Source organism: Culex quinquefasciatus, chromosome 3, assembly GCF_015732765.1.
Source record: "Culex quinquefasciatus strain JHB chromosome 3, VPISU_Cqui_1.0_pri_paternal, whole genome shotgun sequence".
Taxonomy (NCBI): domain Eukaryota; kingdom Metazoa; phylum Arthropoda; class Insecta; order Diptera; family Culicidae; genus Culex; species Culex quinquefasciatus.
Genome location: NC_051863.1, coordinates 52,016,872 through 52,043,868, shown reverse-complemented (window position 1 = coordinate 52,043,868; position 26,997 = coordinate 52,016,872). Strand labels below are relative to the sequence as shown.

General features: G+C 37.2%; 1 protein-coding gene across 1 annotated transcript in view; it reads right to left on the bottom strand.

Moving 5' to 3' along the window:
* Positions 1–26,997, bottom strand: part of LOC6046000 — a 133,062-nt gene that overhangs the window by 32,391 nt on the left and 73,674 nt on the right. The gene's annotated exons all lie outside the window — the stretch shown is intronic.

The window sequence follows — 26,997 nt, the reverse complement described above, 5'->3', positions numbered from 1 at the left end:
AGTTGGGTTTTTCATGCTAGGGACTATCCATAAACCACGTGGACACTTTAGGGGGGGGGGGTGGTATGGCGATTGTCCACGCTCCATACAAAAAAGATTTTTTTTGTATGGACAATTGTCCACGAGGGGGGGGGGTTGAGATTACCAAAAAAAGTGTCCACGTGGTTTGTGGATGGTCCCCTAATGCTTAATCACATTTCTGATAAAAATACTTTATATCGTTGTATAAGCCCAAAAACTAAAATATTTGTGTCCCTGTTTTGGGTCTATTATTCCATAGGATACGACCATGACGCTGAGTGTCAAAAAGCGGTAAGCAAAAGTGGTGAAAATTTTGGACCTATTGGGCAGCTTGCAATTTGCCAAGAAAAAGTGAAGAGTGATATTTTTATTGCTTCATTTCTAAGTTAAAAGGAAAAACTTAATTATTCTTGCCCACCAAAATGAAGAAAAGCACGTAACATTCTCAAATGTAAGATTTCTGCAAGATTTGGTGCAATGTTCAATTTTGTTGAATTATGTTTGGTAAACCCAAAATAGGTACTAGGCCATAAATAGAGACAAATACCCTAATTAAACGTTCAGTGGCTTTAACTTGAAAATGTTGCTCTTTATCGAAATATCAATAAGGTTTTTTTTTCGATTGCAAATTTGATTTTACATTAAATAAAACTGACGTAAATATTTTTTTTAAGTAAACACTAAAATTTATATTTTTGCCAAAAAACACATTTAAAAAAATCATAGCTTGGCTTAATCATATCAAATAATCTCCAAAAAATAAACCATTTTGGCTTTGGGAAATTGAATTTTGGTGAAAAAAAGTTAACTGAAAAATCAACAAAATTATCCACAAATACAAAAAAAAATAACACCAGTTAAGTTGTTTTGCAACCATTGCTTTCCAAAATATTTGAGTATTGACGAAAATTGTTGTTTCGCCTATCAAAAAACTTTTTGCGGTACTGCAGTACATAGTTCATGTACATAGGAATTTCACTTCTAATTTCGTGAAAATTATAAAGTTTTTCGAAAACATATTTTTTAGACCCCCAGATTTTCCGGGTTGATTTTAAAGGGAGACACTTAAACTTTAACAAAGGTTTGCAATGGCTTAGTTTTATAAAAAAAAAATGTTTTGAATTTTTATATTTTATTTATTATTGTCCGACAAAATATTGCAACCATGCTTTTAAGTACTTACACATGGTTTAATCAAACTTAAGATAAAGTCAACTTCAAGTTAAAGACTTCCGTTTTTGTATGTAAAACATACGGATTGCTTTAATGGGGTGGTAGATTTAAGCGTTTTAGCAATTACACAGTTTCGTCACATTTCCGCTCCGTAGATAAAGAGCCCTCAGGACAAAGTTCTGGGTTCGATAAAACTTTAGGCGAGACACACAATCCATCCTTCAATCCCGGAGAAATTTAGGAGCCACTGCTGCCTTTCCGGAACGGAAATTGGCACAGATTTAAAGCTTTCTGCGAGAAGGAAATCACTCCTCACCCTTTGCCTTGTATCACCATCCAGTTAGCCGGCAAGTTATCCCTCGCAGAGCTCCCACACACCACAGCTAGGTTTCAACTTTCATTAGCTACGGAGTGGGAAATGTAACTTGATTTGGGTCAACTAATCCCATTGGGCTTGGGAGCCAACTACAGCAGCAGGAATGGACTGGAGTGGAGATTTTTTAATTACGTGAGAGTGTAGCGCGATTCCTTGGCGGAAGGAGTTTTCTTTTCTTCCATTTTGGTTTATTATATAATACGGCTAAGAAACTGAAAATTTGTATAGATATTTTAATTTTGTTTGGAAATTAGTAAGTAATTTTTGTTTTGAACTACATTTGTATACCCACAAAACAACGTTAAAATTGAGACAATTCTCTAAAAAAATTCTTACGAAAGAATGGGCATTTGAGAGTTTTAATCTTTATTGGTATCGACTTCCGAAGACAATTTACTCTAAACTGCATCCAGAAGAATGTCTTTTAGTTTTGTCGTTGTAAAGTTACGAAGCAATACAACATAAATAACAGCATCTACCTTCAGTCGTACAACATAACATCGACCATTTCCATTAGTCGCTAAAAGGATGGTCAAATTTTGGTTCAAAACGGAACATGCGAAAGCCATCCTGCCCGCCGGCAAAAGGGCAGCCATGGAGTTTAAATGAAAGGTAAAAGTTGGCCACCCTTCTAAGAAAAGGTATGAAAGGGGCAGCAAGGGGTTGGGGAATTCTTGGAACTGCCGTTTGCGCCTTTTTGAAATCGTAATCGTTGATGGGAATCTAATTTCCCAAAGCGATAAATCGGAAAACTTTTCACCATCGGTGGCCATCCGAGGGCGGGTGCGGTGCCATGTCGTCTTTCTCCGGGTAGATTCACTCTCTCGGAAGGATAACGGAAACGGAAATGGAACCGGGGGAGAGTGGGGTGTTAATTGTGGGACTTGGTTCACCAGCTATGGGTTCTTTCTTTCGAATACTGAAAAAAATCAACTGGAAATAAGCAACTGAAGTAATATTGAACTCTTTTTTTTAAATTTACCAAGCAGCCAAGTAGGAGTGAACTCCAGTCTCCCCCTGGACCCAATTTGAAAGAGCATCCTCACTTTGACGCTGTCGTGCTATCTTGTCGCACACGCCATTTCGACGTTCCGAGAAAAACGCGTTTTAATGTTTGACCTTGAATAAACAAAAACCAAAGCACGCAATGGAAACAATAACAAACACGTTTTGTTTGGCTGACCATTCTGAAATCCATTTGGCCAGTTGTCGCACTTACATCAATTTTCAGGGAGTGTCAAGATAGCACGAAAAGTTTGAAACTTCTTTCATATGAAGAGCGACAACAATGCACGGAGTTTTTTCGGTTTTTATTGAATATCTCAGGATTGGAATCAAATTTTGGAGATCTGTGAAGGTCAAAAGGTGAGGCATTGTTAGCTGCACAAAATGGCGTTCTTAACTGCAATTTGGCCCAAAAAGCACGTGCGACAAGTTAGCACGACGGCGACGACTTTGGATTTAACTGGTTGTAGATGACAGAGCGAACAACTTTTGTCACACTGTCTGTGGGAGGGCTGGCAACCAGGCCGACTTGTTGCTGCTGTTATTCACTATTGTCAATTTCGCCACTTTAGCAGATCGCATTACAGTACCTTTGTATCAAATTTCAAGCCTGATTCTCAAAATTTTGAAACTGTTATGAATGTATAAAAACATCTTTTTTTCCCCTAAAGTTTTACATCTTTTTCCGATGTGTGTTTCCAAAATTTAAAAATGTAATGATTTAAACTACAAAACAAAGCGTTATCCAATTAAGTTAATTCTCCGCCACCTCACACAGCAGTTGCCCCGACCCCTCTTCGATTTGCGTGAAAATTTGTCCTAGAGGGCCACACAGCAAATAAAGTAGTAATCCAGCTACGTGTAAAAGGCCTGGGTGTAAAATAAATTTTGCATTATTTTATGAAATTCTGTGTAATATTACACCCTGAAATATGTAGCCCATCAGTATGGGAAACCTACTTGACCGAAATGTCAAGCTCATATATGCGTTTATCCTTACAGCATTTCATCGGTCTGATGGCCGAGTGGGCTAAGGCGCCAGTCCTAACTGTTGGTGCTGGGATTGAGTCCCGTCAGTTGCAACTTTTTTTTGTGTATACAAAAATTGTACATGCAGCGTGTAATATTAAGTGTGTCTGTTTTGACGAAGGTGATGTGCATGCTTTTGCATGCGATTTTACCATCGGATTTTTTGCTGTGCAGCTTTTGTCCCTGATCACGAATCCCAGCTCCATTTTTCGATATCTCGTGACGGAAGGGCATGTACGACCCGTTCCATTTTTGAACATTCGAAAAAATACGTGTTTTTTTTAACCTTCCTACGGTATTGGGGTCCTTTTCGGCCTTTTTGAAAATTAAATTTGCCATAACTTTTGCTATATACTTGCTAGAGCCTTGAAATTTTCTGACATTAAATTTAGATAATAAATACACATTTCACAAAACAAAAAAAACCTAGGGAAGCGTCCATAACAAAAGTTACTTTAAAGGTATTGGGGTCCTTTTCGACCCCAAACTTTAAATAATCGGCAAAAATCCAGTTTTTGACCGATTCCGGTTCTTTTGGTCACACATGAAAGCTTACAACGTCCCCTTTCCGAAAGCGTCCTGGAAAACCGGATTTGGTCGTTGTGGCCACCGGGAATCGGCTACAACCGAAAAAATGCCTTTTTGAGACCCCAACTTTGACGACCCTGTATTTCCGGCAAATTTCAACCAATCAGGATGCTCCGGGTTGCATTGCAATATCACGGCCAGGTGACCTACCGGTTCCGGAAATCCGGAAAATCTAAAAAGTTCATATTTTACTGCTTTTCACGTATGTGTGATACCAATACTCTCATGATAGATGGAATTGATCCATAAAACATAAAACTAAAAACATAATAAACGATTGCTAGAACCACTCTGGCGTGTTAGTGGCCACTTCCGGGTACCCGATGAACGGCCAATTTGATTTTTTTGTTGAAAACCCATCATGTTGCATATCAAACTTCATGAAATTGAAAGATATGTCCATCTTTGATAATTTCGTTAATCGCTGAGCCATCCTGGCCAATCTGGAATCGGTTACTGGTGGCGCCTTGGGGACACTTCCGGAATATGAGAGAATCCCTATCATCCGACATATCAAACTTCATGAAATGGAAATACATGTCAATCTACGGTCATGCCGTTGTTCGCTGACCCATTCTGGCCAAGCTGGAATCGGTTACCGGTGACCCCTTGGGGACACTTCCGGAATATGAGAGAAACCCTATCATCCGACGTATCAAACTTCATGAAATTGAAAGATATGTCAATCTACGATCATGCCGTTGTTCGCTAAACCATTGTGGCCAAGCTGGAATCGGTTACCGGTGGCGCCTTGGGGAAACTCTCGGAATATGAGGGAAACCCTATCATCCGCCATATCAAACTTCATGAAATGGAAATATATGTCAATCTACGGTCATGCCGTTGTTCGCTTTGAATTTCCCTTAAATGACATGTCCCAATTTTTTTTTCAGTTTTGTAATGACAAATCCCTTTGACACCAAATCTCCAAAACATCACCATTTCAGGGGCTGTTAATTATTTAAAAACACGTCTTTTTTCGAATGTTGAACAATGAAAGGGGTCACGAGATATGGTTCATTTCGCGCCAAATGTCACATCACTCGAAATGCACTTTCTCTGATCAAGCTCAAATTTGGTGGAGCTATTGACACTATCAAAACATCTAAGAATCCCGATTTTGAACCAAATTGAACCAGGTATATTCTTAAACTGCAAGTTTAAAAAATCGGTAGCTCAGGAGATTTCAATTTGCCCAACATTCGATTCTTATGTGAAATCGTCTGGAGAATACGATTCTTATGTGAAATCGTCTAGAGAATACGATGGTGAAGTTAATTCAAAATTTAATCGCATGTTCATTGAGAAAATTGCGTGTGAAGTTTTCAATTGCGCAAAATGCATCAAAGTTTGATCTCATTAAAAAAAAATCTCAAAACGCTCAATGGAAATTTAAGTGCAATTAGCTGAAATCAATTTAAAATACATTCCCTGCGTAAAAAATCATTTTTGCAAATTGGGTTGATTTAAAAATTATTTTAATTTTTGAAAATTTTCGATATGTAAACAACTGAACTAGTGAGAAATGCATTTAAAAAAACTTATCGCATTCAAATGTTGAGACTACGGCTTGTTATTCCAATTTTTATATATTTTTTATTTTTTTTTGCAGACACCCCCCCCCCCCCTCGACCAAGGCCAGAGCTGAGGGACAAAAAAATTTGAAAAATATTTGCATCGGCCTGATGGTTTTTCAATAAAACTTAAAAGCAGTTGCTCATCTAAAAATGCTACCAATATATTCAAGGATTTTTACCTTCAGAACGTTTTTGATTTGATAACTTCAGCATGGTTATAGGTATTGATCAAAAGATTTCAGGGAAAAATGTTACACACTTCAGAATCAACCGTATTTATTCGAAAATAGAATAGAATAGAATAGAATAGAATCAAAAATAGAAGTTAATTAAAAAAGTTCTCCGAGTCTTACCTAATTGAGACTGAACGCTTCATGTTGCTGAGCGGAGCTGACCAAGACCGAATCACTCATTACAAGAGTACAGATTATGTGTACGTCCAAATGTTCAAACACCTAAATTCTAAGAATCCGATGACCTAACAAACAAATCCCACAGCACGGAGTCTCTGGAGGAGGCCTGCAGTCCATAAGGATAATTGAGTACAGAAACGAGTGGGACGAGACTACATTACGAACAGAGTGCTCCTCGGGGTGGCTTCATTCTACAGCAAGGGTAGTGTGAGCAATTTTGGGCGTTTTAGAACGCAAACAAAAATAGACGAGCTCACGACAGTCTAAAAGAAAGTCATTGTGACAGGGGACCATCCATTAACGACGTGAACACGAGGAATTTCAGACCCCCGCCTTCCTTGTGGACAATTGTCCTTTGAGTTTCCTCCGGGAACCACCAACCAGTGAGGAGTGCCTCCAGATTAGTTCCAAAGAAGAATAGGCGGTCCTCACCCGTAGGATCGGTAGATTTAAAGAAGTTAAAGAGTACCGCTGTGCTACCTGAAAACAAGGCAATTTGAGCAAGGGAACAAATCTGGAGATTTTTTTTTTTTTAAAAGGTCCAAGAAACCAAATTTTCAGATTTTGCTTTTTGGGTGTTTTTTAATACCCCTGACTCAACACCCAAAAAGCAAAAACTGGAAATTTGGTTTATTGGACCTTTTGAAAAAAAAAAAAAAACTCAGTAAATCCTCCATAACTAAGTTTGCTGGTTTTCTTAGTTGAATAACATAAGAGAGAACAGGGGCATCGAAATAATAAAACGAAAAATACAACAAAGGTGAAAAGCATTTAGGCATAACAGTTGACATGTAAAAGAAATGTAATTATTATTAGATAGTTAAGCAAAGATAAATTTAATTCAATTTTTTAAACTGGAAATTGGATTTTTTTTAAACTTTAAAAATGCAAAATACTACACTGAAATAAAAAAAAAGTACCAAATTCCTAAATTCTAGGAATTTTGGCGCTTTTCCTTATTTAGTAATAGGGTTTTTTGGATTACTTAATAAGAAAAGGAGGCAAAATTCCTAGAATTTAGGAATTTGGTACTTTTTTTTATTTCAGTGTACAAAACTGGTTACAGCAAAAGTACCGTCATTTCTTTGGCAAAGTAACTATCCTAACCATAGGTGTACCATTCAACAGCTGATAAATTCAAAGTTGTGTGCAGAGTTTGCAGGTGCTTGAAGAATAATATGATACTAAAGAAAAAAAAAGTTACAACATAACCTTCGCAATAATTTATGAACTGGGTAATTCTCTACCAACTCACACGACATCGGGAAAAGTTGGTCCGACCCCTCTTCGATTTGCGTGAAACTTTGTCCTATGGGGTAACTTTTGTCCCTGATCACGAAGCCGAGGTCCGTTTTTTGATATCTCGTGACGGAGAGAGGCGGGATGACCCCTTTTTGCCTTCCTCACCTCACTGAGGCAAGGCTATAAAATCACTCGAAAAATTAACTTCTTAAATACACCTCCTAGATATACCTTCACGTATACCTATCGACTCAGAATCAAATTCTGAACAAATGTCTGTGGGGATGTGTGTAGACATGATTTTTTTTCCACACGATTATCTCAGAACTGGCTGAACCGATTTTGGCCGGATCCGCCTTATTCTGTTCGTTTTGGGGTCCCCTAAGACCCTATTAAATTTTATCCTGTTTAGTGAAGTAATTTTAAAGTTATGCCATGAAAAAGTTTTTTTGTAGATACAAAAAAGGGTGATTTTCAACATAACCTCAAATGGCCGGGTCTACTGTTGCGGGTCGACGAGCGAATACAGCGTTGTCATTTTTTCTATATCAGAGATCTGTTTTTCCCTCTGTAAAAGTCTGTAATTGGCAAGTACATTTTTTACACCTTTATAGATTTTTACTAACTTTAAATGCAAACTAATGATTTTGAAGCATTATTTATTATATAGTTTAATAACAATTCAGCTGAAATAACAAAAATAACAATATATTAATGAAACTTACTACTTATTTCAAATGTATTAAATTTCAAAAGTCTGTACTAAACATTTGGTTTAATATATCTGGCATCCTTGTGTGTGAGAAACGTCAAGTTGCAAGTTGTTTCGTTTCGGTTTTGTTGTGCTGCAATTCTTCCTCCTGAGGAGGTATTTCAACGATCTGAACCTGTTTGAACGGTATTTTCGCGATTCTTAAGCCAAATCCGGTGGCTGTCCGTTAGTAGTGCTAAGTGCTGGTGAACGGTCCCCGCGTTGGTGTTCCGGAACGGGTGAAAAAGTGACGTTAAGGCGGCGGCGGCGGCTCGCCACGAAGAAACTTTTTTATTGTGCTGGACAAGTACAACGAGTGCATTTGCAAGCAGGACCGGGTTCAGAAAAGCTGGAGATCGCTAAATGGTAAGAAGTTTTTTTTTGAGATTCAGAAGAATATTTCCTAAAAAGACTTGTTTGTTACAGGCCGGCAATTACAAAATTTGTCTGTTAAACATTGCTTTGGCCAGAAAGCACAACTACAAGGCCAGGTCGGAGCCCAAGTTGGCCGATGGAAGAACTTCGAGTGCTGATGGAGAAGCTTCGCGAGGCGACGAACCTACTCCAGCTGCATCTGGACTTGAACAAGCCGAGGAAAGAGGTGATCTCAGGTGGTCCTTCGATGACTCCAGACTCGCTGCTCCAGAACCAGTCTAGGCTGGTGGTCCATTTAACGCAGATTCAATTGGATATTGTGAAAATTCGGTCGTCGGTTGTGGTGCTGACTAGAGAGGAGCTGTGCCAAATCTCGACGTCCCTGTCCGTTACGGTTAGACCAACGGAAGAGGAGGATGCCCTCGCTGGAGATCTTCTCAGCCGGATCGACTTTGGCCGGTTGGCCAACACGCGGCTTAAACACGTCAGCCTGAACGACATCTCCGATTGGGTCCGGCTGTAGCTACTAGGGCAGATTCGGCACCTTGCAACGGTTAGACATGCACACCTGCTGGCTGGACAGTTGGGCTGAAGTCTTTGGAGCGGTTTAGGAGGCACCGGCGTTGCTGTTTTTGTAGCTGAGGTGCATCCGGGTTGAGTGTGGATGCGATTGTCTGACGGAACGGGTCGGGAATCTACGATATTTTACGCTGAGGGCGTGCGACGTGACCAAGAGTATGTGACTGCACCTGATTGTGGTGTGCCTGGCATTGAGGCAGGTTCCGCTGTCCTGTTGGTGCTCTGTCTCGGACTATCCCGACTGGCGCAGCTGATCGTGTTCCGGTATCCCGTTTCGGTGAGTCCAATAAAAACGACTGTTGAAACCAAAAAAGGTATTATAACTATGAATGAGAGTGCAAACTTCAAAAAACAAAAAAGTTTCCCGTAAAACAGATGAAGCTGTTCGCTAACGAACGAAAGACCCTAATACTCCATACAAACTTTGGAGAAAACCCATTTGGCTCTGCCTAAATATTTGTTCGAAAAATTCAAAGTGCACTTGTTACTAGGGATTTTTGTATTTTTTAAGGTCATTGATTAATCATATATATATTTCTGGGCAAATGATGTTGATCAAAATAATTGAACTCGATTATTTTGGGACTGGCTGAACCGATTCTGACTGTTTAAGTCTCATTTGGACTGTCTTGAGGTTCCATAAGCCACTATCTATGAATTATGATATATTGTTAAGTACTTTAAAAGTTATGTAAAAAAAACGATTTAGGTTAAAGTCCGGAAGAATGTAAAGGGGTGGTTTTTGTAAGAAAACCCGGCATGTTATTCCTTTTTTAGAAAGGTATTTAACAGACCTTTCAAGCTCTAATGATTACAGACCTGATAACTTTATCAAAAGTTATAAGCCCTTAATGTTTATTTATACATGATGAAAACGTTGTCCAGGTTATCAGAAAACCTTTCGAACGAGCCCAAGGAATTGTAGATTTGACAACCCTATTAAAAGAAATGAGTGATGAAGTTTAATTTGTTAAACGTGTTAAAGATATATTTTGACTGAATGTAATTACTATATAAAATGAGGAAGGCACCATCCACCTAAAGGTGGATTAAGTAACGTTTTTATACGAAAAAGACGTGTCTTTCAATAATTTGCAGTCTTAAATAGTAATGAGATGGAAATTTGGTGTCAGAAGGACTTTTATGTAAAATTGGACGCCCGATTTGATGGCGTACTTAAATTTAAGAAAAATGTTTTTTTCATCGAAAAAAAAAACACAAAATAAGTTTTAAAAACTTTACTTAATCCACCTTAAGGTGGTTGGTGCCTTCCTCGCATTCATGTTGTATTTTAGGTTGTATTTACAAATTAATTCAAGAGTTTTTTTTTTAATTTTTTATTTCTTTTTTTCATTTATTTTTTATAATTATTGACAAGCTTCCCTGCACCGTGCGGTACACGCGGTTCAACTGAACCTCGGGTTTGCTTTGCGCCTGCTTTGTTCGGTTTACACCCGTACCCGACTCACACGAACCGAGGGTATTTTGGTTCATCGTACCAGCACACCACGACACTCTCGGTTCGCCGCGTCGGTTTTGTGTCTGGCACTCACCCATGGCATGAACCCGGTATATGAGCCAAGGTGCTTCACTCGTTACGAGCCGAGGTACGTGCCGTGGTACGCGCTGGCGGTACAAAACGGGTTCAATACCACGACACGTACCACGGCACGCTGGGTTCATGCCATGGGTGAGTGCCAGACACAAAACCGATGGGGCGAGCCGAGAGTGTCGTGGTGCGCTGGTACGATGTACCAAGATACCAATACACAAATGGGTTCAGGCACGTACCGAAGCTAGAAACCGAACCCGCGGTGTGCGTTGGCACTGGCGCATGGGAAGCTTGATTATTGATTTTACCTGAACAGCAATTTTCAATTCTTTTTTTACCAACTCTCCAAAATAAAGGAGAAAAGTCCCATGAGTTATATATTTCACTAAAAAGTTCGTGTAAATCTTTGTCGAGACAAAATGATGCAGCAACATAATTAATACAGATTTTTTCCAGAAGAGACGCAGACACTGCTTAAGCAATGTGGCAACCGGGCGATATGCATGCAAGGGGGTGTGGCTGCCAATCCCCCGCGTGGTCAAACCAAAATCCCTACGCATGCTGCGCGACTCGCGCGCGTAAGCAAAAAGATCCGGCCTTTGAGGTTATGCAAAAATCACCTTTTTTGTAGCCACAAAAAAACTTTTTCTTGGCATAACTTTAAAAGTACTTCATTAAACAGAATAAAATTTAATAGGGTCTTAGGGGACCCCAAAACGAACAGAATAAGGCGGATCCGGCCAAAATCGGTTCAGCCAGTTCTGAGATAATCGTGTGGAAAAAAAATCAATCAAATCTACACACATCCCCACAGACATTTGTTCAGAATTTGATTCTGAGTCGATAGGTATACGTGAAGGTATATCTAGGAGGTGTATTTAAGAAGTTCATTTTTCGAGTTATTTTATAGCCTTGCCTCAGTGAGGTGAGGAAGGCAAAACCCTGCTATTTTTCGTTATTCAATAGTAAAAAAAATAGAACATGGCATTTAAAGGGAAACTTAACCCAGAAGAGTCATTTTTTCATCTTCTCTTATCTTCTCTTATATATATATATATAAAAAATTTCGACAGTTTTGTTCGAACGCGAATCAATTCAACACGGAATGTCGGATCGAGGTGCTCTTTGTTGCGTTAGGTTCGTATAAGTCCAAGGAAGGTTCTTACGCCAAAAAGTTACAACTTTGGCCACTCTGGAACCGATTCCGGAAAATCTGCAGATTGTATGGGAAAAGTTACGTAAAATCAAATTTTGATCACAGGAGGCTGAATAAGCAAAAAAGTTGAAAACGTCAACAAACGAAAAAAGGCAGAACGAAGTTTGTCGGGTAAGGCTTGTTTGTCTAATCTAATCTAATCTAATCAGACCCTAGCGCAGCCAATCTTTCGAAGGGATCCTGGAGAAAGCCTTAGGTTAGATGACGCCTAGCACTCTTCTTGTCATTTATTAACATTTGTAGTGCGCCATTGCATTAGAATGCATTGAAACATTACAAGCGTTAAAGCGGCCAGGCCTACTGCGTAAAGCCGTATCGCAGAGATGACTCGTAATTGGGTTGAGTTTGAGCACAGAGTGTTTGAACAACAACACAATTCTGAATCGACAGGGGAGGAAGAAGCGTGGGGACACACCACCATACGCTCCGAGATTTTGGTTGTATTCGTTGGGAGCACCATGCTAAGAAGGTTTGGTACTCCGGGACCCTCTGGGATGGGACATTGTATTTCCACGAATATCCTGGACACTATTTGCCGTGGTTATAGCGCCACAACTCACTCTCTGTAACAGTATTCCTAATTCCCCAGTCCACGCTCACCAAGTCGTCATGGCCTAGTGGTTAGCATTTTTGCTTACCAATCCAAAGGACAGAGGATCGAACCCCGCCTCGAGCGACTTTGATTTTTCGTTCATATTCATCATTTCAAATTTATGTGTTCTTAACTTTCTCGTTGAAAGCAGATGAGAATCGAACCCAGAACCATTCGCTTACAAAGCGAACACCGTAACCAGTCAGCCACGGCCGCTCCCTGTTTGTCGGGTAAGGCTTGTTTGTAATAAAAAATTTCATTTTAAAATGTCGTGTTTTTTGTAACTTTGCAGGGTTATTTTTAAGAATGTAATAATAATCTACAAAGTTACAATCTAGTAAGTGTAGTAATGCTCTACATAGTTGTAGAGCAGAACATTACAAAAATTTTGATATGTAAACATAAGGGGTTATCTTATAACTATCACGAGTTATCGCGATTTTACGAAAAAAAAAAAAGATTTGAAAAAGTTGGTTGTGTCGATCATGGCTGATTATCGTCAACCGTGACAGACACCAACGACGAAACAAAGAGAAACGCAAAAAGTAACTTTTTCAAAACTTTTTTTTGCAAAATCGCGTTAACTCGTTATGTTTATAAGCAAACCCCTTATGTTTATATATAATTTTTTTGTAATTGTCTACTCTACAACTATGTAGAACATTACTAAACTCTAAACAATAACTAGGCTTTGTGATTTTTCACGCTCAAAAATTGCAAATTTCACGGGGACCTTCATTTTAAAACATAACATTTCACGGAAATTTCGCGGAACTTGAAAAGTATTAAAATAACTATGAAAATTGTATGTTAAACATACAAAAACTACTTTTTATGCTTTACTATATAATATTTTTCAATTAACTAAAAAAATCTTAGCTTAATTTGAACGAGACACAAAAAAACTTTTACTAATTTCAACAAACAAAATTCATTTGGTTTATGGATGGGCTCTATATATATTTTGAAACCAAAATGTAGAACATGCATATTGTCATATATTGAGCTGCTTTTTAACATTCCAACGCCCAAGGCTCCAAAAAAGTTGGAACGGTAACTTCAACTCAATGGATCTCGAGCATAACTCAACCAATCAAGATGATTCTTCTTTCCAGTGATTTGTTAGGATGTCTAGATGATTCTAGAACTTTGCAGAACTTAATTTGATCAAATCTGTAATTTTTGCGATCAAAAACATCGTTCCAACTTTTTTTTTCGCTTGTAAAAAAAAATTCGCCAAAAATTCCGCGGAGGCAGTCGTTTTGAAAAAAGGTGGAACGATGTTTTTGATCGCAGAAATTACAAATTTGATCAAATTAAGTTCTGCAAAGTTCTAGAATCATCTAGACATCCTAACAAATCACTGGAAAGAAGAATTATCTTGATTGGTTGAGTAATGCTCGAGAACCAGCGAGTTGAAGTTACCGTTCCAACTTTTTTGGGAGGCTTGGGCGTCCGTGTAAGTTGGACATGCGTTGGGCGTTCCAGTGTTAAATGTTCTACTAATATAGCTAAACAGTCTCGCTGATTTGCTACTATTTTATCCTTTAACATTTTATTGAATTTCAAATCAAAGAAAAATTTGACAATCTATTAATGAGAATAATTTTTATGCGACATTTTTACCAGTAGAAATATTTTTAAGGTTTTCATCTCACTTCTCAAAAACTAAATAAAAAATAAACAGGCAAACATAATTTAATCTGTAACGAAGTCTCCAAAATTTTATTCGAAATCAGAAAAGAAAACAAAAAAAATATTTTTTTTCACTTCCACGGGAACCATCCACCCAAATAAGGCTGGTACAAATTTTATTTAAAGTTTTTGTCCCCCCCCCCCCATTTTTTCAAAGTTGGCCCGAAAAATCGAGGGACAAAAAAATATTTTTTCAAAAAACTTCAAATTTCAATGGAAATTGAACTGCAATCAGCTGAAATCAATTTAAAATGCAATCCCCTGCGTTCAGAATCATTTTTAGCATGTTTGATTTGATTTAAAAATCTTTTGAATTTTAGAAAATTTTCGAAGTTTATTATCGCAAAAAAATTAATTTTCGTCAAATCTTACATTTTTTGAAAACTTATAATTGCAAAACAAGTGAACTAGTGTAAAATGTATTTTAAAACAGTTTTTCCATGCAAATGTTGAAACTATGGCTTGTTATTTCAACATTTATATTTTTTGCCTTCCTCACTGAGGTAAGGCTATAATCCTGCTCGAAAAATGAACTTTTGAAAAACAGCTCATAGACCTATATTCATGTATACCTATCGACTCAGAATCGAAAACTGAACCAGTGTTACCACATGCTCGTCTGTATCAGAGGGTCCAAAAATCTGTCTTATCTGCACCAAGCATGGCGAATATCTGTACCATTATCTGTACATTATTTAACATGCATTTTGAACAATCTTATGACAACACTAAACGCTGATATGCAGCTCGGAAGGAACGCAAAACTCTATATAAAAAACACCCAAGAAACGGCCAAGGAAAGACGTTTCTTCGCGTGACGTTCCTTCGCGCGATGTTTGTTTGCAAAAGTTCTAGTGAAAAAACTTAAATATTCAGAATTTGTTTATTTTATTGCAACTGAAAGTCATAAATGTATCAATAATTTTGTAATCGATATTATAATATTGAAAATTTCGAATTGCCTTTTGATGCCGAATCTCAAAAAGCAGAATCTTGAAATTAAAAGGAAGGATTTTGTATTTTGCTTGAAAAGAAAATCCATAAACACACAGATTCAAAAATACAAATATTAAAACTAAAAAAATCTAAAATTAAAAAAATAAGAAGAAATATTTATACAAAACAAAATTTAAAAATTACAAATTCAAAGCTTTAAAATTCTAATAATCAAAAATTAATAAAATTAAAATAATATAATTTAATAAATCATATATTCAAAATCCTTCAAATTCAAAATTATAATCCAAAAAATTTAAAATTCTAAATAAAAATCTAGAATTTCAAATCATACCCAGATTTAAAATTTAAAAAATATCAAAGAATTTAAGAATTCAAGAATTAAAGCATTTATGAATTTAATAATTTAATAATTTAAGAATTTAAGAATTTAAGAATTTAAGAATTTAAGAATTTAAGAATTTAAGAATTTAAGAATTTAAGAATTTAAGAATTTAAGAATTTAAGAATTTAAGAATTTAAGAATTTAAGAATTTAAGAATTTAAGAATTTAAGAATTTAAGAATTTAAGAATTTAAGAATTTAAGAATTTAAGAATTTAAGAATTTAAGAATTTAAGAATTTAAGAATTTAAGAATTTAAGAATTTAAGAATTTAAGAATTTAAGAATTTAAGAATTTAAGAATTTAAGAATTTAAGAATTTAAGAATTTAAGAATTTAAGAATTTAAGAATTTAAGAATTTAAGAATTTAAGAATTTAAGAATTTAAGAATTTAAGAATTTAAGAATTTAAGAATTTAAGAATTTAAGAATTTAAGAATTTAAGAATTTAAGAATTTAAGAATTTAAGAATTTAAGAATTTAAGAATTTAAGAATTTAAGAATTTAAGAATTTAAGAATTTAAGAATTTAAGAATTTAAGAATTTAAGAATTTAAGAATTTAAGAATTTCAGAATTTCAGATTTCAGGAATTTAAGAATTCAGGAATTTAAGAATTCAGGAATTTAAGAATTCAGGAATTTAAGAATTCAGGAATTTAAGAATTCAGGAATTTAAGAATTTAGGAATTTAAGAATTCAGGAATTTAAGAATTCAAGAATTTAAGAATTAAATAATTTAAGTTAGACTGTAATCCATATTCATACAGACTGCAGTCCCGATTGACCCAGTTGACGGTACAAAACATGATTTATCGAAAACTTTCAATAAAATTTACTTTGACCAGATTCCATTTATTAAATTGTTTAATGTGACATAATGGCGTTACCTTTCAAGAAATAAATAATAATGTTTTGAAAAACGAGGATTAAATTTTTTAATATTCAGGCAACTACAAGGCGGTTGTAAATATTTTTCATATTTAGGGCATGTAAAGTATGGAATGCTAAAAAGATAATTTTTATTATCAAACTTTTTTTTGCAAAAAATGCTTTAAATGCAATAAGCAAGATTATGAATATAAAAAAATCATGTTGTTTTCATATAATTTAAAAATATACTCAAATTAATAAAAAAAAAGTCAAAGTAGTTATGTCACAGACATAACCGGAATGGCGTAGACTTACGTAAAATTTAGATATGTGGACATGTGGGTTTTCCATATATTAATTTGAAGAATTAGCTATATATATTGGAAGGAACACCCATTCGAACGGCAAAGAGAGGAAAGAAAGAGACGAAGGAATTTTAGCGAGCCGAATGGGGAGAGGGGGCATAGGGGTTGGGGGCGAGAGCAGCCTCAGAAAGCTGTGCAATCCGTCGCCCCCGAAGACCAAAATTTGTTCCTGAAATTTAAATTCAAATTAGCTCGCTGCCTCGTCCCGGGTGGGACGAGGGCAACTCTTTCAACACTAGAATTTGATGAGATGTAAATCTTTCAGAAGCGCTCGCCGCGAATGCGACGAGCTAGTTGGATGTCCCGATTGTTTAACAACCAAGGCTTGACTCACGAGAGGCTTTTCGGCGGAAGGCAGCAGGCGCGCGCCTCATCTTGTTGATGCCTCGTCCCGGGTGGGACGAGGGATGGGGATTGAAGCACCTCCGAACCACAGCAACCACGAAAGATCCTAACGGTCCGGCCATCGAGAGGTAACTGGCTGACGGTGACGACGAGAAGGCGATGCGCACTTCTTTTCCAGTTCTGGTCCCACTCTCCTGCTGCTGCTGCTCTGGGCTGAGCTTTGCTGCTGCTGCTGCTGCTGCTGCCGGTCCGACGTCTGAGACGTGAATGATCGAATGGGCTCTGGCGCACGTTCTTATGTATGATTTCGGCCCGCTACTTCCCCTCCTTTTTCGCGACCGACACTCGGTCGCGATGCTCGGATGATTTTCCCCTCAAAATAGGTACTTGACATTCCCGTCCGTGAGTGGGAAGCGCTCATTTTGCTTGCAAAATTTCTGCATTTTGAAAACATTTTAAAACATTCAATTGTTTCAATAGTTAAACTATTTTGCCAACAATGAAAGTTTTATAGCAAATTGCTGAATAATTTTCGAATCGAATGGCACATAAATCGTGTCGATTCGATTAGAGGGAAGGAAGATATAAGCGTTTGACGGATGACGCAGTAATCCAGGGCCTTCGGCCCGGGTTTTTTGGAATGACACCCCAGTACCTTCGACAAAGACGTAAGTCTACGTCAATATGTGGACATGTGGGTTTTCCATATATTAATTTGAAGAATTAGCTATATATATATTGGAAGGAACACCCATTCGAACGGCAAAGAGAGGAAAGAAAGAGACGAAGGAATTTTAGCGAGCCGAATGGGGGGAGGGGGAGAGAGCAGCCTCAGAAAGCTGTGCATTCCGTTGCCCCCGAAGACCAAAATTTGTTCCTGAAATTTAAATTCAAATTAGCTCGCTGCCTCGTCCCGGGTGGGACGAGGGCAACTCTTTCAACACTAGAATTTGATGAGACGTAAATCTTTCAGAAGCGCTCGCCGCGAATGCGACGAGCTAGTTGGATGTCCCGATTGTTTAACAACCAAGGCTTGACCCACGAGAGGCTTTTCGGCGGAAGGCAGCAGGCGCGCGCCTCATCTTGTTGATGCCTCGTCCCGGGTGGGACGAGGGATGGGGATTGAAGCACCTCCGAACCACAGCAACCACGAAAGATCCTAACGGTCCGGCCATCGAGAGGCAACTGGCTGACGGTGACGACGAGAAGGCGATGCGCACTTCTTTTCCAGTTCTGGTCCCTCTCTCCTGCTGCTGCTGCTCTGGGCTGAGCTTTCCTGCTGCTGCTGCTGCTGCTGCTGCCGGTCCGACGTCTGAGACGTGAATGATGGAATGGGCTCTGGCGCACGTTCTTATGTATGATTTCGGCCCGCTACTTCCTCCTTTTTCGCGACCGACACTCGGTCGCGTTGCTCAGATGATTTTCCCTCAAAATAGGTACTTGACATTCCCGTCCGTGAGTGGGAAGCGCTCATTTTGCTTGCAAAATCTCTGCATTTTGAAAACATTTTAAAACATTCAATTGTTTCAATAGTTAAACTATTTTGCCAACAATGAGAGTTTTATAGCAAATTGCTGAATAATTTTCGAATCGAATGGCACATAAATCGTGTCGATTCGATTAGAGGGAAGGAAGATATAAGCGTTTGACGGATGACGCAGTAATCCAGGGCCTTCGGCCCGGGTTTTTTGGAATGACACCCCAGTACCTTCGACAAAGACGTAAGTCTACGTCAATACAATAAACTTTATGACTCATTATTTTCTGTATGATTCAGTACAACTTTTATTAAATTTTTGAAGTATTTTAGATTTTATTTTACCTGTGTTCTCCTTAATTTCAAAATCATTTTTGAGAAGAATGGGAAATGCTGGAAATTATGTTATAACTTTATTAGAACGAAATGCTATAAATTATTTTTATTAGGTCCTTGTCGGTACTGAAACCTGGTTAGCAATGAGTCTGCTTTTGTAAATGCAGTTTTCTTAAACCTAAGAAAAACCTAAAACTACAGAGGATCTTGTGTGTAAATGTTAGTGGGAGGGAGCCAATTACCCGCGGCGTACTGAGGGTTAGTATTAAGAGAGACTCCTAGTTCAAAATATTCTAGCATAAATCGTTAAAAAATATAAGCTTGATCCATTTCTAAATGTTTCAAAAGTTAAACTAGATTTAATCAATGAAAAGTTCTTAAATGTTGAGATAATTGCAATAACTTTGAATACAAAGAGACGAGTTGTTCCTTTTAATTCCGCTATATATAGCGGAATTAAAAGGAACAACTCGTCTCTTTGTATTCACAGTAATGCATTCTGCTAAAACGCTCAACCAAACCACAATGCAATAACTTAACTATTCAATAATATCATTTTGAGTAAGAATCTGTTTTATCTGAAAATCTGTACAAATCAGTACGGTGACCCAAATATCTGTCATCTGTACGTACAGATTCTGTACTCAATTCTTGGCTGAAAATCTGTACCATGACAGATAAATCTGTACATGTGGCAACGCTGAACTGAACAAATGTCTGTGTGTGTGTGTGTGTATGTGTGTGCGTATTCCCCTTGGTGCTCGAAATTCTTGCCAAGTTTTCTCGGCACTGGCTGATCCGATTTGAGTCAAACAAGTTGCATTGAATCCGGTTTGGTGCCCCATACTGCACTATTAAATTGTTTGAAGATCCGATAAGTAGTTCAAAAGTTACGTATAAAAAAGTGTCAGAGTTGCGAATCGGGTGCTGGAATTTTGATGCCGGATCTCACTTATCTATATGAAAACTATGTCCGGATCTATCATCCGACCCATCGTTGGTTAGGTAATCAAAAGACCTTTCCAATGAGACCAAAACATTGAAGATCTGGCAACCCTGTCTCGAGATATGTCCACTTAAGTGATATTTATGCACTTTTTTGAAGCCGGATCTCACTTATCTATATGAAAACTATGTCCGGATCTATCATCCGACCCATCGTTGGTTAGGTAATCAAAAGACCTTTCCAAAAAGTCCAAAACATTGAAGATCTGGCAACCCTGTCTCGAGATATGTCCACTTAAGTGATATTTATGCACTTTTTTGAAGCCGGATCTCACTTATCTATATGAAAACTATGTCCGGATCTATCATCCGACCCATCGTTGGTTAGGTAATCAAAAGACCTTTCCAATGAGACCAAAACATTGAAGATCTGGCAACCCTGTCTCGAGATATGTCCACTTAAGTGATATTTATGCACTTTTTTGAAGCCGGATCTCACTTATCTATATGAAAACTATGTCCGGATCTATCATCCGACCCATCGTTGGTTAGGTAATCAAAAGACCTTTCCAAAAAGTCCAAAACATTGAAGATCTGGCAACCCTGTCTCGAGATATGTCCACTTAAGTGATATTTATGCACTTTTTTGAAGCCGGATCTCACTTATCTATATGAAAACTATGTCCGGATCTATCATCCGACTCATCGTTGGTTAGGTAATCAAAAGACCTTTCCAATGAGTCCAAAACATTGAAGATCTGGCAACCCTGTCTCGAGATATGTCCACTTAAGTGATATTTATGCACTTTTTTGAAGCCGGATCTCACTTATCTATATGAAAACTATGTCCGGATCTATCATCCGACCCATCGTTGGTTAGGTAATCAAAAGATCTTTCCAATGAGTCCAAAACATTGAAGATCTGGCAACCCTGTCTCGAGATATGTCCACTTAAGTGATATTTATGCACTTTTTTGAAGCCGGATCTCAATTACCTATATGAAAACTATGTCCGGATCTATCATCCGACCCATCGTTGGTTAGGTAATCAAAAGATCTTTCCAATGAGTCCAAAACATTGAAGATCTGGCAACCCTGTCTCGAGATATGTCCACTTATGTGATATTTATGCACTTTTTTGAAGCCGGATCTCACTTATCTATATGAAAACTATGTCCGGATCTATCATCCGACCCATCGTTGGTTAGGTAATCAAAAGACCTTTCCAATGAGTCAAAAACATTGAAGAACTGGCAACCCTGTCTCGAGATATGTCCACTTAAGTGATATTTATGCACTTTTTTGAAGCCGGATCTCACTTATCTATATGAAAACTATGTCCGGATCTATCATCCGACCCAGCGTTGGTTAGGTAATCAAAAGACCTTTCCAATGAGTCCAAAACATTGAAGATCTGGCAACCCTGTCTCGAGATATGTCCACTTAAGTGATATTTATGCACTTTTTTGAAGCCGGATCTCACTTATCTATATGAAAACTATGTCCGGATCTATCATCCGACCCATCGTTGGTTAGGTAATCAAAAGACCTTTCCAATGAGTCCGAAACATTGAAGATCTGGCAACCCTGTCTCGAGATATGTCCACTTAAGTGATATTTATGCACTTTTTTGAAGCTGGATCTCACTTATCTATATGAAAACTATGTCCGGATCTATCATCCGACCCATCGTTGGTTAGGTAATCAAAAGACCTTTCCAATGAGTCCAAAACATTGAAGATCTGGCAACCCTGTCTCGAGATATGTCCACTTAAGTGATATTTATGCACTTTTTTGAAGCCGGATCTCAATTACCTATATGAAAACTATGTCCGGATCTATCATCCGACCCATCGTTGGTTAGGTAATCAAAAGACCTTTCCAATGAGTCCGAAACATTGAAGATCTGGCAACCCTGTCTCGAGATATGTCCACTTAAGTGATATTTATGCACTTTTTTGAAGCCGGATCTCACTTATCTATATGAAAACTCTGTCCGGATCTATCATCCGATCCATCGTTGGTTAGGTAATCAAAAGACCTTTCCAATGGATCCAAAACATTGAAGATCGAGCAACCCTGTCTCGAGATATGACCACTTAAGCGATATTTATGAACTTTTTTGATGCCGGATCTCAAACAAATGTATGTAAACTATGTCCGGATTCATCATCTGACCCATCGTTGGTTTGGTAATCAAAAGACCTTTCCAATGAGTCCAAAACATTGAAGATCTGGAAACCATGTCTTGCGATATGACCACTTAAGGCCGTTGCAAATATTTTTTGAAGTTTATGTCCTTCGACTTCGACTGTTTAAATTACAGGCCACGGTGTCAATATTTGAATGAAAAAAGTGTTTTAAAATGCATCATACACCTGTCCAGCTGTTCTGCAATCATCGATTTCCAAAAGTACTGACGAAAATTTTATTTTTAGGAGAAAAAAAAGTTTTTGCGGTGTAATTTTATAAAAGTTCAAAATATTTTTAAACGAGTCCAAACATGTTTAATATGATTATCAATGCAGAAAAAGGCATTTTAGATTGTTCTCTCTTTCCATTGAAATTTTGATATTTTTTTGAAAAAATATTTTTTTTGCCCCCAGATTTTTCGGACCTTGTCCGGATCCATCATCCTTCCCATCGTTGGTTAGGTAATGAGTCTTTCCCACGAGTCCAAAACATTTAAGGTCTGGCAACGCTCAGTCTCAAGTTATGACCGCTTAAGTAACATTTATGTATTTTATTTTATTTTTTATTTTTGAGAAATAGATGGAATTTGTGTCCAAACCCATCATATCACCAAATGTTGGTAAAAAGTGAGGAAGGCACCAACCACATAGGTGGATTAAGTTAGGTTTTTATTAAAAAAAAATAATTCCGGGAATATTTTTTTTCTTCGACTGATTTTTGTTAACATCATTTAAGTATTCGCAGCATTCACTTCTCAGTAAATGTTGTATCAATTTCATGTTAATGTATGTTTTGATAACAATTCTTCAAATGGTTCATATTACGCTTAATTTTCAACTGAAAACTAAAAAAAAATTACTTAGAAGCAGAGATGGAATAATCGCAAAAAATCTATTTCGCTTGCGAACTTTTTTCACCCGCAAAAGAGAGAGGAGGCAAATCAAGCAAAAGAAAATCACTCCCGAACTTCTCCAGGAAAATCAATCTGCTGATGATTTTTTGTGAATTTCCTTGTCAGCACCACTTAAAAATATTTATTTCACTTTGTAACACATTGCCCATCTACAAAATGTGACGTTACACTTGCAAGTGTAGTAGTGAAAAAGATGTTCCGTCGAATAATCAAGATGATGATTTTTTTAGATTCCTTTTACCGATCTTTCGAGCGCGAGAGAGGAGAGCCAAGCTCCCTTCGGAATTTTTCTCTTGATTTTCCAATGATGTCCAATGATTTTCTTTTGATGATGATTATTCCATCGCTGCTTAGAAGTCTTCGTGAAAGAAATATTAATTCACGGAAATATTAATATTAATTCACGGAAATATTCAAATTTCACGAACTTCACGCTGTCCGCGAAATCGTGAAAATTCACTAACCCTAACTATAACCCTCAAAGTTACAAACAAATACGAAATTTGAAGATGAAATTTGTTGTTCTGAATGAAAAAAAATACTTTTTGGGTTTTTGCCGATTCGAAAAGTACTTTAAATTTACCTTAAAATTACACATCTCAAAATTTCCACAGTTGAGTAGCGAAAAACGGCAGAGGTTTTGAAACTATTTCTGTGTTCTTTTCGATGAAAGGTACGTTTTTTTCGGAATTTGGAGTACGCCATCAAATCAGGCGTCTAATTTTACATAAAAATCCCTTTGACACCAAATTTCACGTCTTTTTAGCATGTTTAACAAAAACGTATTTTTAGCATGTTTAACAAAAGAAGGGGTCGTACCGCCCCTCCGTCAAGATACATCGAAAAATGGACCTCGGATTCGTGATCAGGGACAAAAATGTCCCCTGCTTTTCAACTTTTCCGCTTTCGTGAGAGTTGACGGAGAATGACCCATTTGCTACGCAACATATTTGTGGATTTAATTTTAAATAAAATTGCATAAAATATTTGCAAACTTTGCACGTGTCTAAATTACTACCCTTAAGGCAAAATAAGATCATCCACCTTAAGTGATCAACCTTAAGTGATAGAAAGAGCATTCGAGAGTGAAGAAACCATGACTTTGTATAGAAACGGTACGAATGGAGCTGGAAATTAGTGTGTAAAGCGTGATCGGAATAGCATCCCCAGGTTGCGGAGGAGGAGCACTCGGCAAACACAATCTTTGAGCGTTTCTGTCGATTGTATTGCCCGAAAGATTCCCTCCAGCTAAACCGTGTAACAACACGTCCCCGTAAAAGGTCCGGGAGTGGAAACGTGTTTGATCTCCGTGTGTATATATTACTGACCTTTTTTTTTGCTGTTTTTTTTTTTTGTTCAGAGGCGCTTCTTCCCTACACAAAGTTCGTACGGGGGAAAGCTTCCAATCGAGCGCCAGATGGCGCTTTTTGCATCCCATTGTGATGGATGTGCCTTTTGGCCTTTTTTCCTTCGCCCCGCATACTCGATACCTTTCAAATTTATCTCATGCATTTGGGTTCCGCCGCTCCTAGTGATGAATGGAGAAAAATTCGCCAACAAAAAAATAAGTGGAGCTCTGGTACCTGAAGCTATTTGTGTAGTTTGCACGAAGCTGAAAAGCAATTTTGAAAATATTAAATTTCGTGTTTGCCCCAGAGCTGTCCGGTGCTTCGAAACCGATTGATGCACTTGGCTTGAGGTTTGGTGAAAAGCTTCGACACAAATCGATGGATGCATTGTCTGTGTGCACAACCGTGGAAAGATTGAAAGAAGAAGAGAATGCCACTTGAAAACTTCAAAATTTAACGAGAAGATTTGCCGGAAATCTATCCTCACTGCTGTTTTCAGTAACCATTCTAGCGCGCTGGTTGGAGAGCCACTACAATCTTTGCAAAAGTTGAAGCATGCCGTAGAGATTCACCGGTGAGCTGTAAAGTGTCTGCCGTCTACCTATGTCTATGTGCTAGTAAATTTTGAGGTAAGGATATCCTCAAGAATAGTTTCCGGAATGAATTCCGCTTCATGGTAGAACTCGGAGTACCATCTTACGAGCATCTTTCTTATGTCAACTAACGAACCAAAAAAAAAAATATGTATATATTGCAGTGACTGCATCATACCAGCGTCACACGTACGAAAGCTTATTTCCAGACTCATATTTTTAGCGGTGGAGTTTTGACCGTCTCCCTGATTGGCACTGTGTTTGCTAATGTTGTTGACGTGACGTTTACGTATACTAAGGAAGGTGAAATGCATTTTAAAATTTGCTGTTGCATCCGCCTTGCTTCAAGTTGAAGAAAAATTTGCTACATGTTCATGGCATGTCTCTATCTCTAACGAATACAGTGTAATCCTGCCGGAAATCCCACATATCAGCACGAATTGTGTTTAATATGATTTGATCTTTGTAGATGCTTGTAGTAAATTTGGCATTTCTACACTCCCCTAATAAGTTTGAGAAAAAGAGACACGTTTTTCAGTGATTTGTAGCTTGAAACCGTGAAGAGATAGAAATTTGGTATCAATGTTTTCTATAAAATTTGATGCCCAATTTGTTGGCGTACTCAAAACTCTTAAAAAACTTTTTTTTAAAACTTGGTCAATCCACCTGAAGGTGGTTGATACCTTTCTCACATTAATATATCTTTTCATTTGGATTATTTTTTTTTTCATTTGGCCCTCTACTGCCCTATTTATTTTTATTTTTCCCGTGTTCAGGAGATCATTTTGAGCAGCTTTTGTTCGACGAAAAACTTTAGTTCTCTTGTTTTATGTTTTTCTTGTTTTATTTTCAGTATATTAAGTTGCTTTTATCTTGTTTAGTTTATGTTTGTTTTTGGTAGTATTTAGCCTATTGTACCACCTCCTATCATAACATTTTGCCTATCTAATATTTTAAATGTTTTTACAGTCACTTTTTAATTTTTTTGCTTGTTTTTCTTTTTTTTTTTGCTACAGAAAGGCACCATTATCATTTAAATTGTAAAAACATGCGTAGAGGCATAGTCTGGGACATTACAAAAATTACTGCATACTTATTTTTACTTAAAATATAGAAATGTTAGCAAAAAACACAGCCAAAGTTGACCATTAAAAAATGACATTTTCAAAAACATTGGCAAAGTCACATAAAACAAGTAAAACTTCCAACCCTAAAATTTTCTAAAATTTTAAGAGTTCTTTTTTAAAGATCAAAAATTGGTTGAAAAATGGATTTGGGTCGATTTTTTAAATCGAAGCCTGTCTAAAGGCGGGTTTGGGTTGTAGAGTGTTTCTTGTAACTTTGCAGGGTTATTTTTTAGAGTGTAACAATGTTCTACAAAGTTGTAGAGCAGACAAAAATAAATATTTTGTATGTATTCTTCACCAGTTATCAGATTTTTTTTTTGAAAAATTGATGATTTTGAACATTTTTGATCAGTTTTTCGATTTTTTAACCCCTTAAACTCAATTGTGTGCTTTTGAAAGTTTTTTTTTTTTTCAAAAAGTTCAGCTTATTTTGGGCGATTGTTGTGGCTCGTGCACTGCTTGTATGTGGGGATTTTTCTAAAATAAAATAAAAACAAACTGGGTACTGCTGCTCATCATAAAAATATTGTTTTTAGAAAAAAAAAATCCGATTCTAGCAATGCACGAGTCACAACATTCGTCCAAAAAGTAATTCTTATCCAAAATTAGCGGAACTTTTTGAAAAAAATACTATCAAAAGCACACGGTTAAGCTTTAGGGAGAAAAAAAAATCGAAAAACTTGTCAGATCATCACTTTTTCAGAAAACTTTTTTTGTAAAATTCTGATAACTCGTGAAGAATACATACAAATCCCCTAATGTTTATTTATCAAAATTTTAGTTTGTTCTTCAACTTTGAAGAACATTGTTTCACTCTATAAATAACCATGCAAAAAAAGAAAAAAACACGTAATTTTAAAATGAAAATTTTTGTTCCAAATAAAAAAATGACCCTTCTGGGTTGTAACAGATTCAAAAAGTACATTAAATTTCCCATAAAATGACATGTCTAACGATTTTT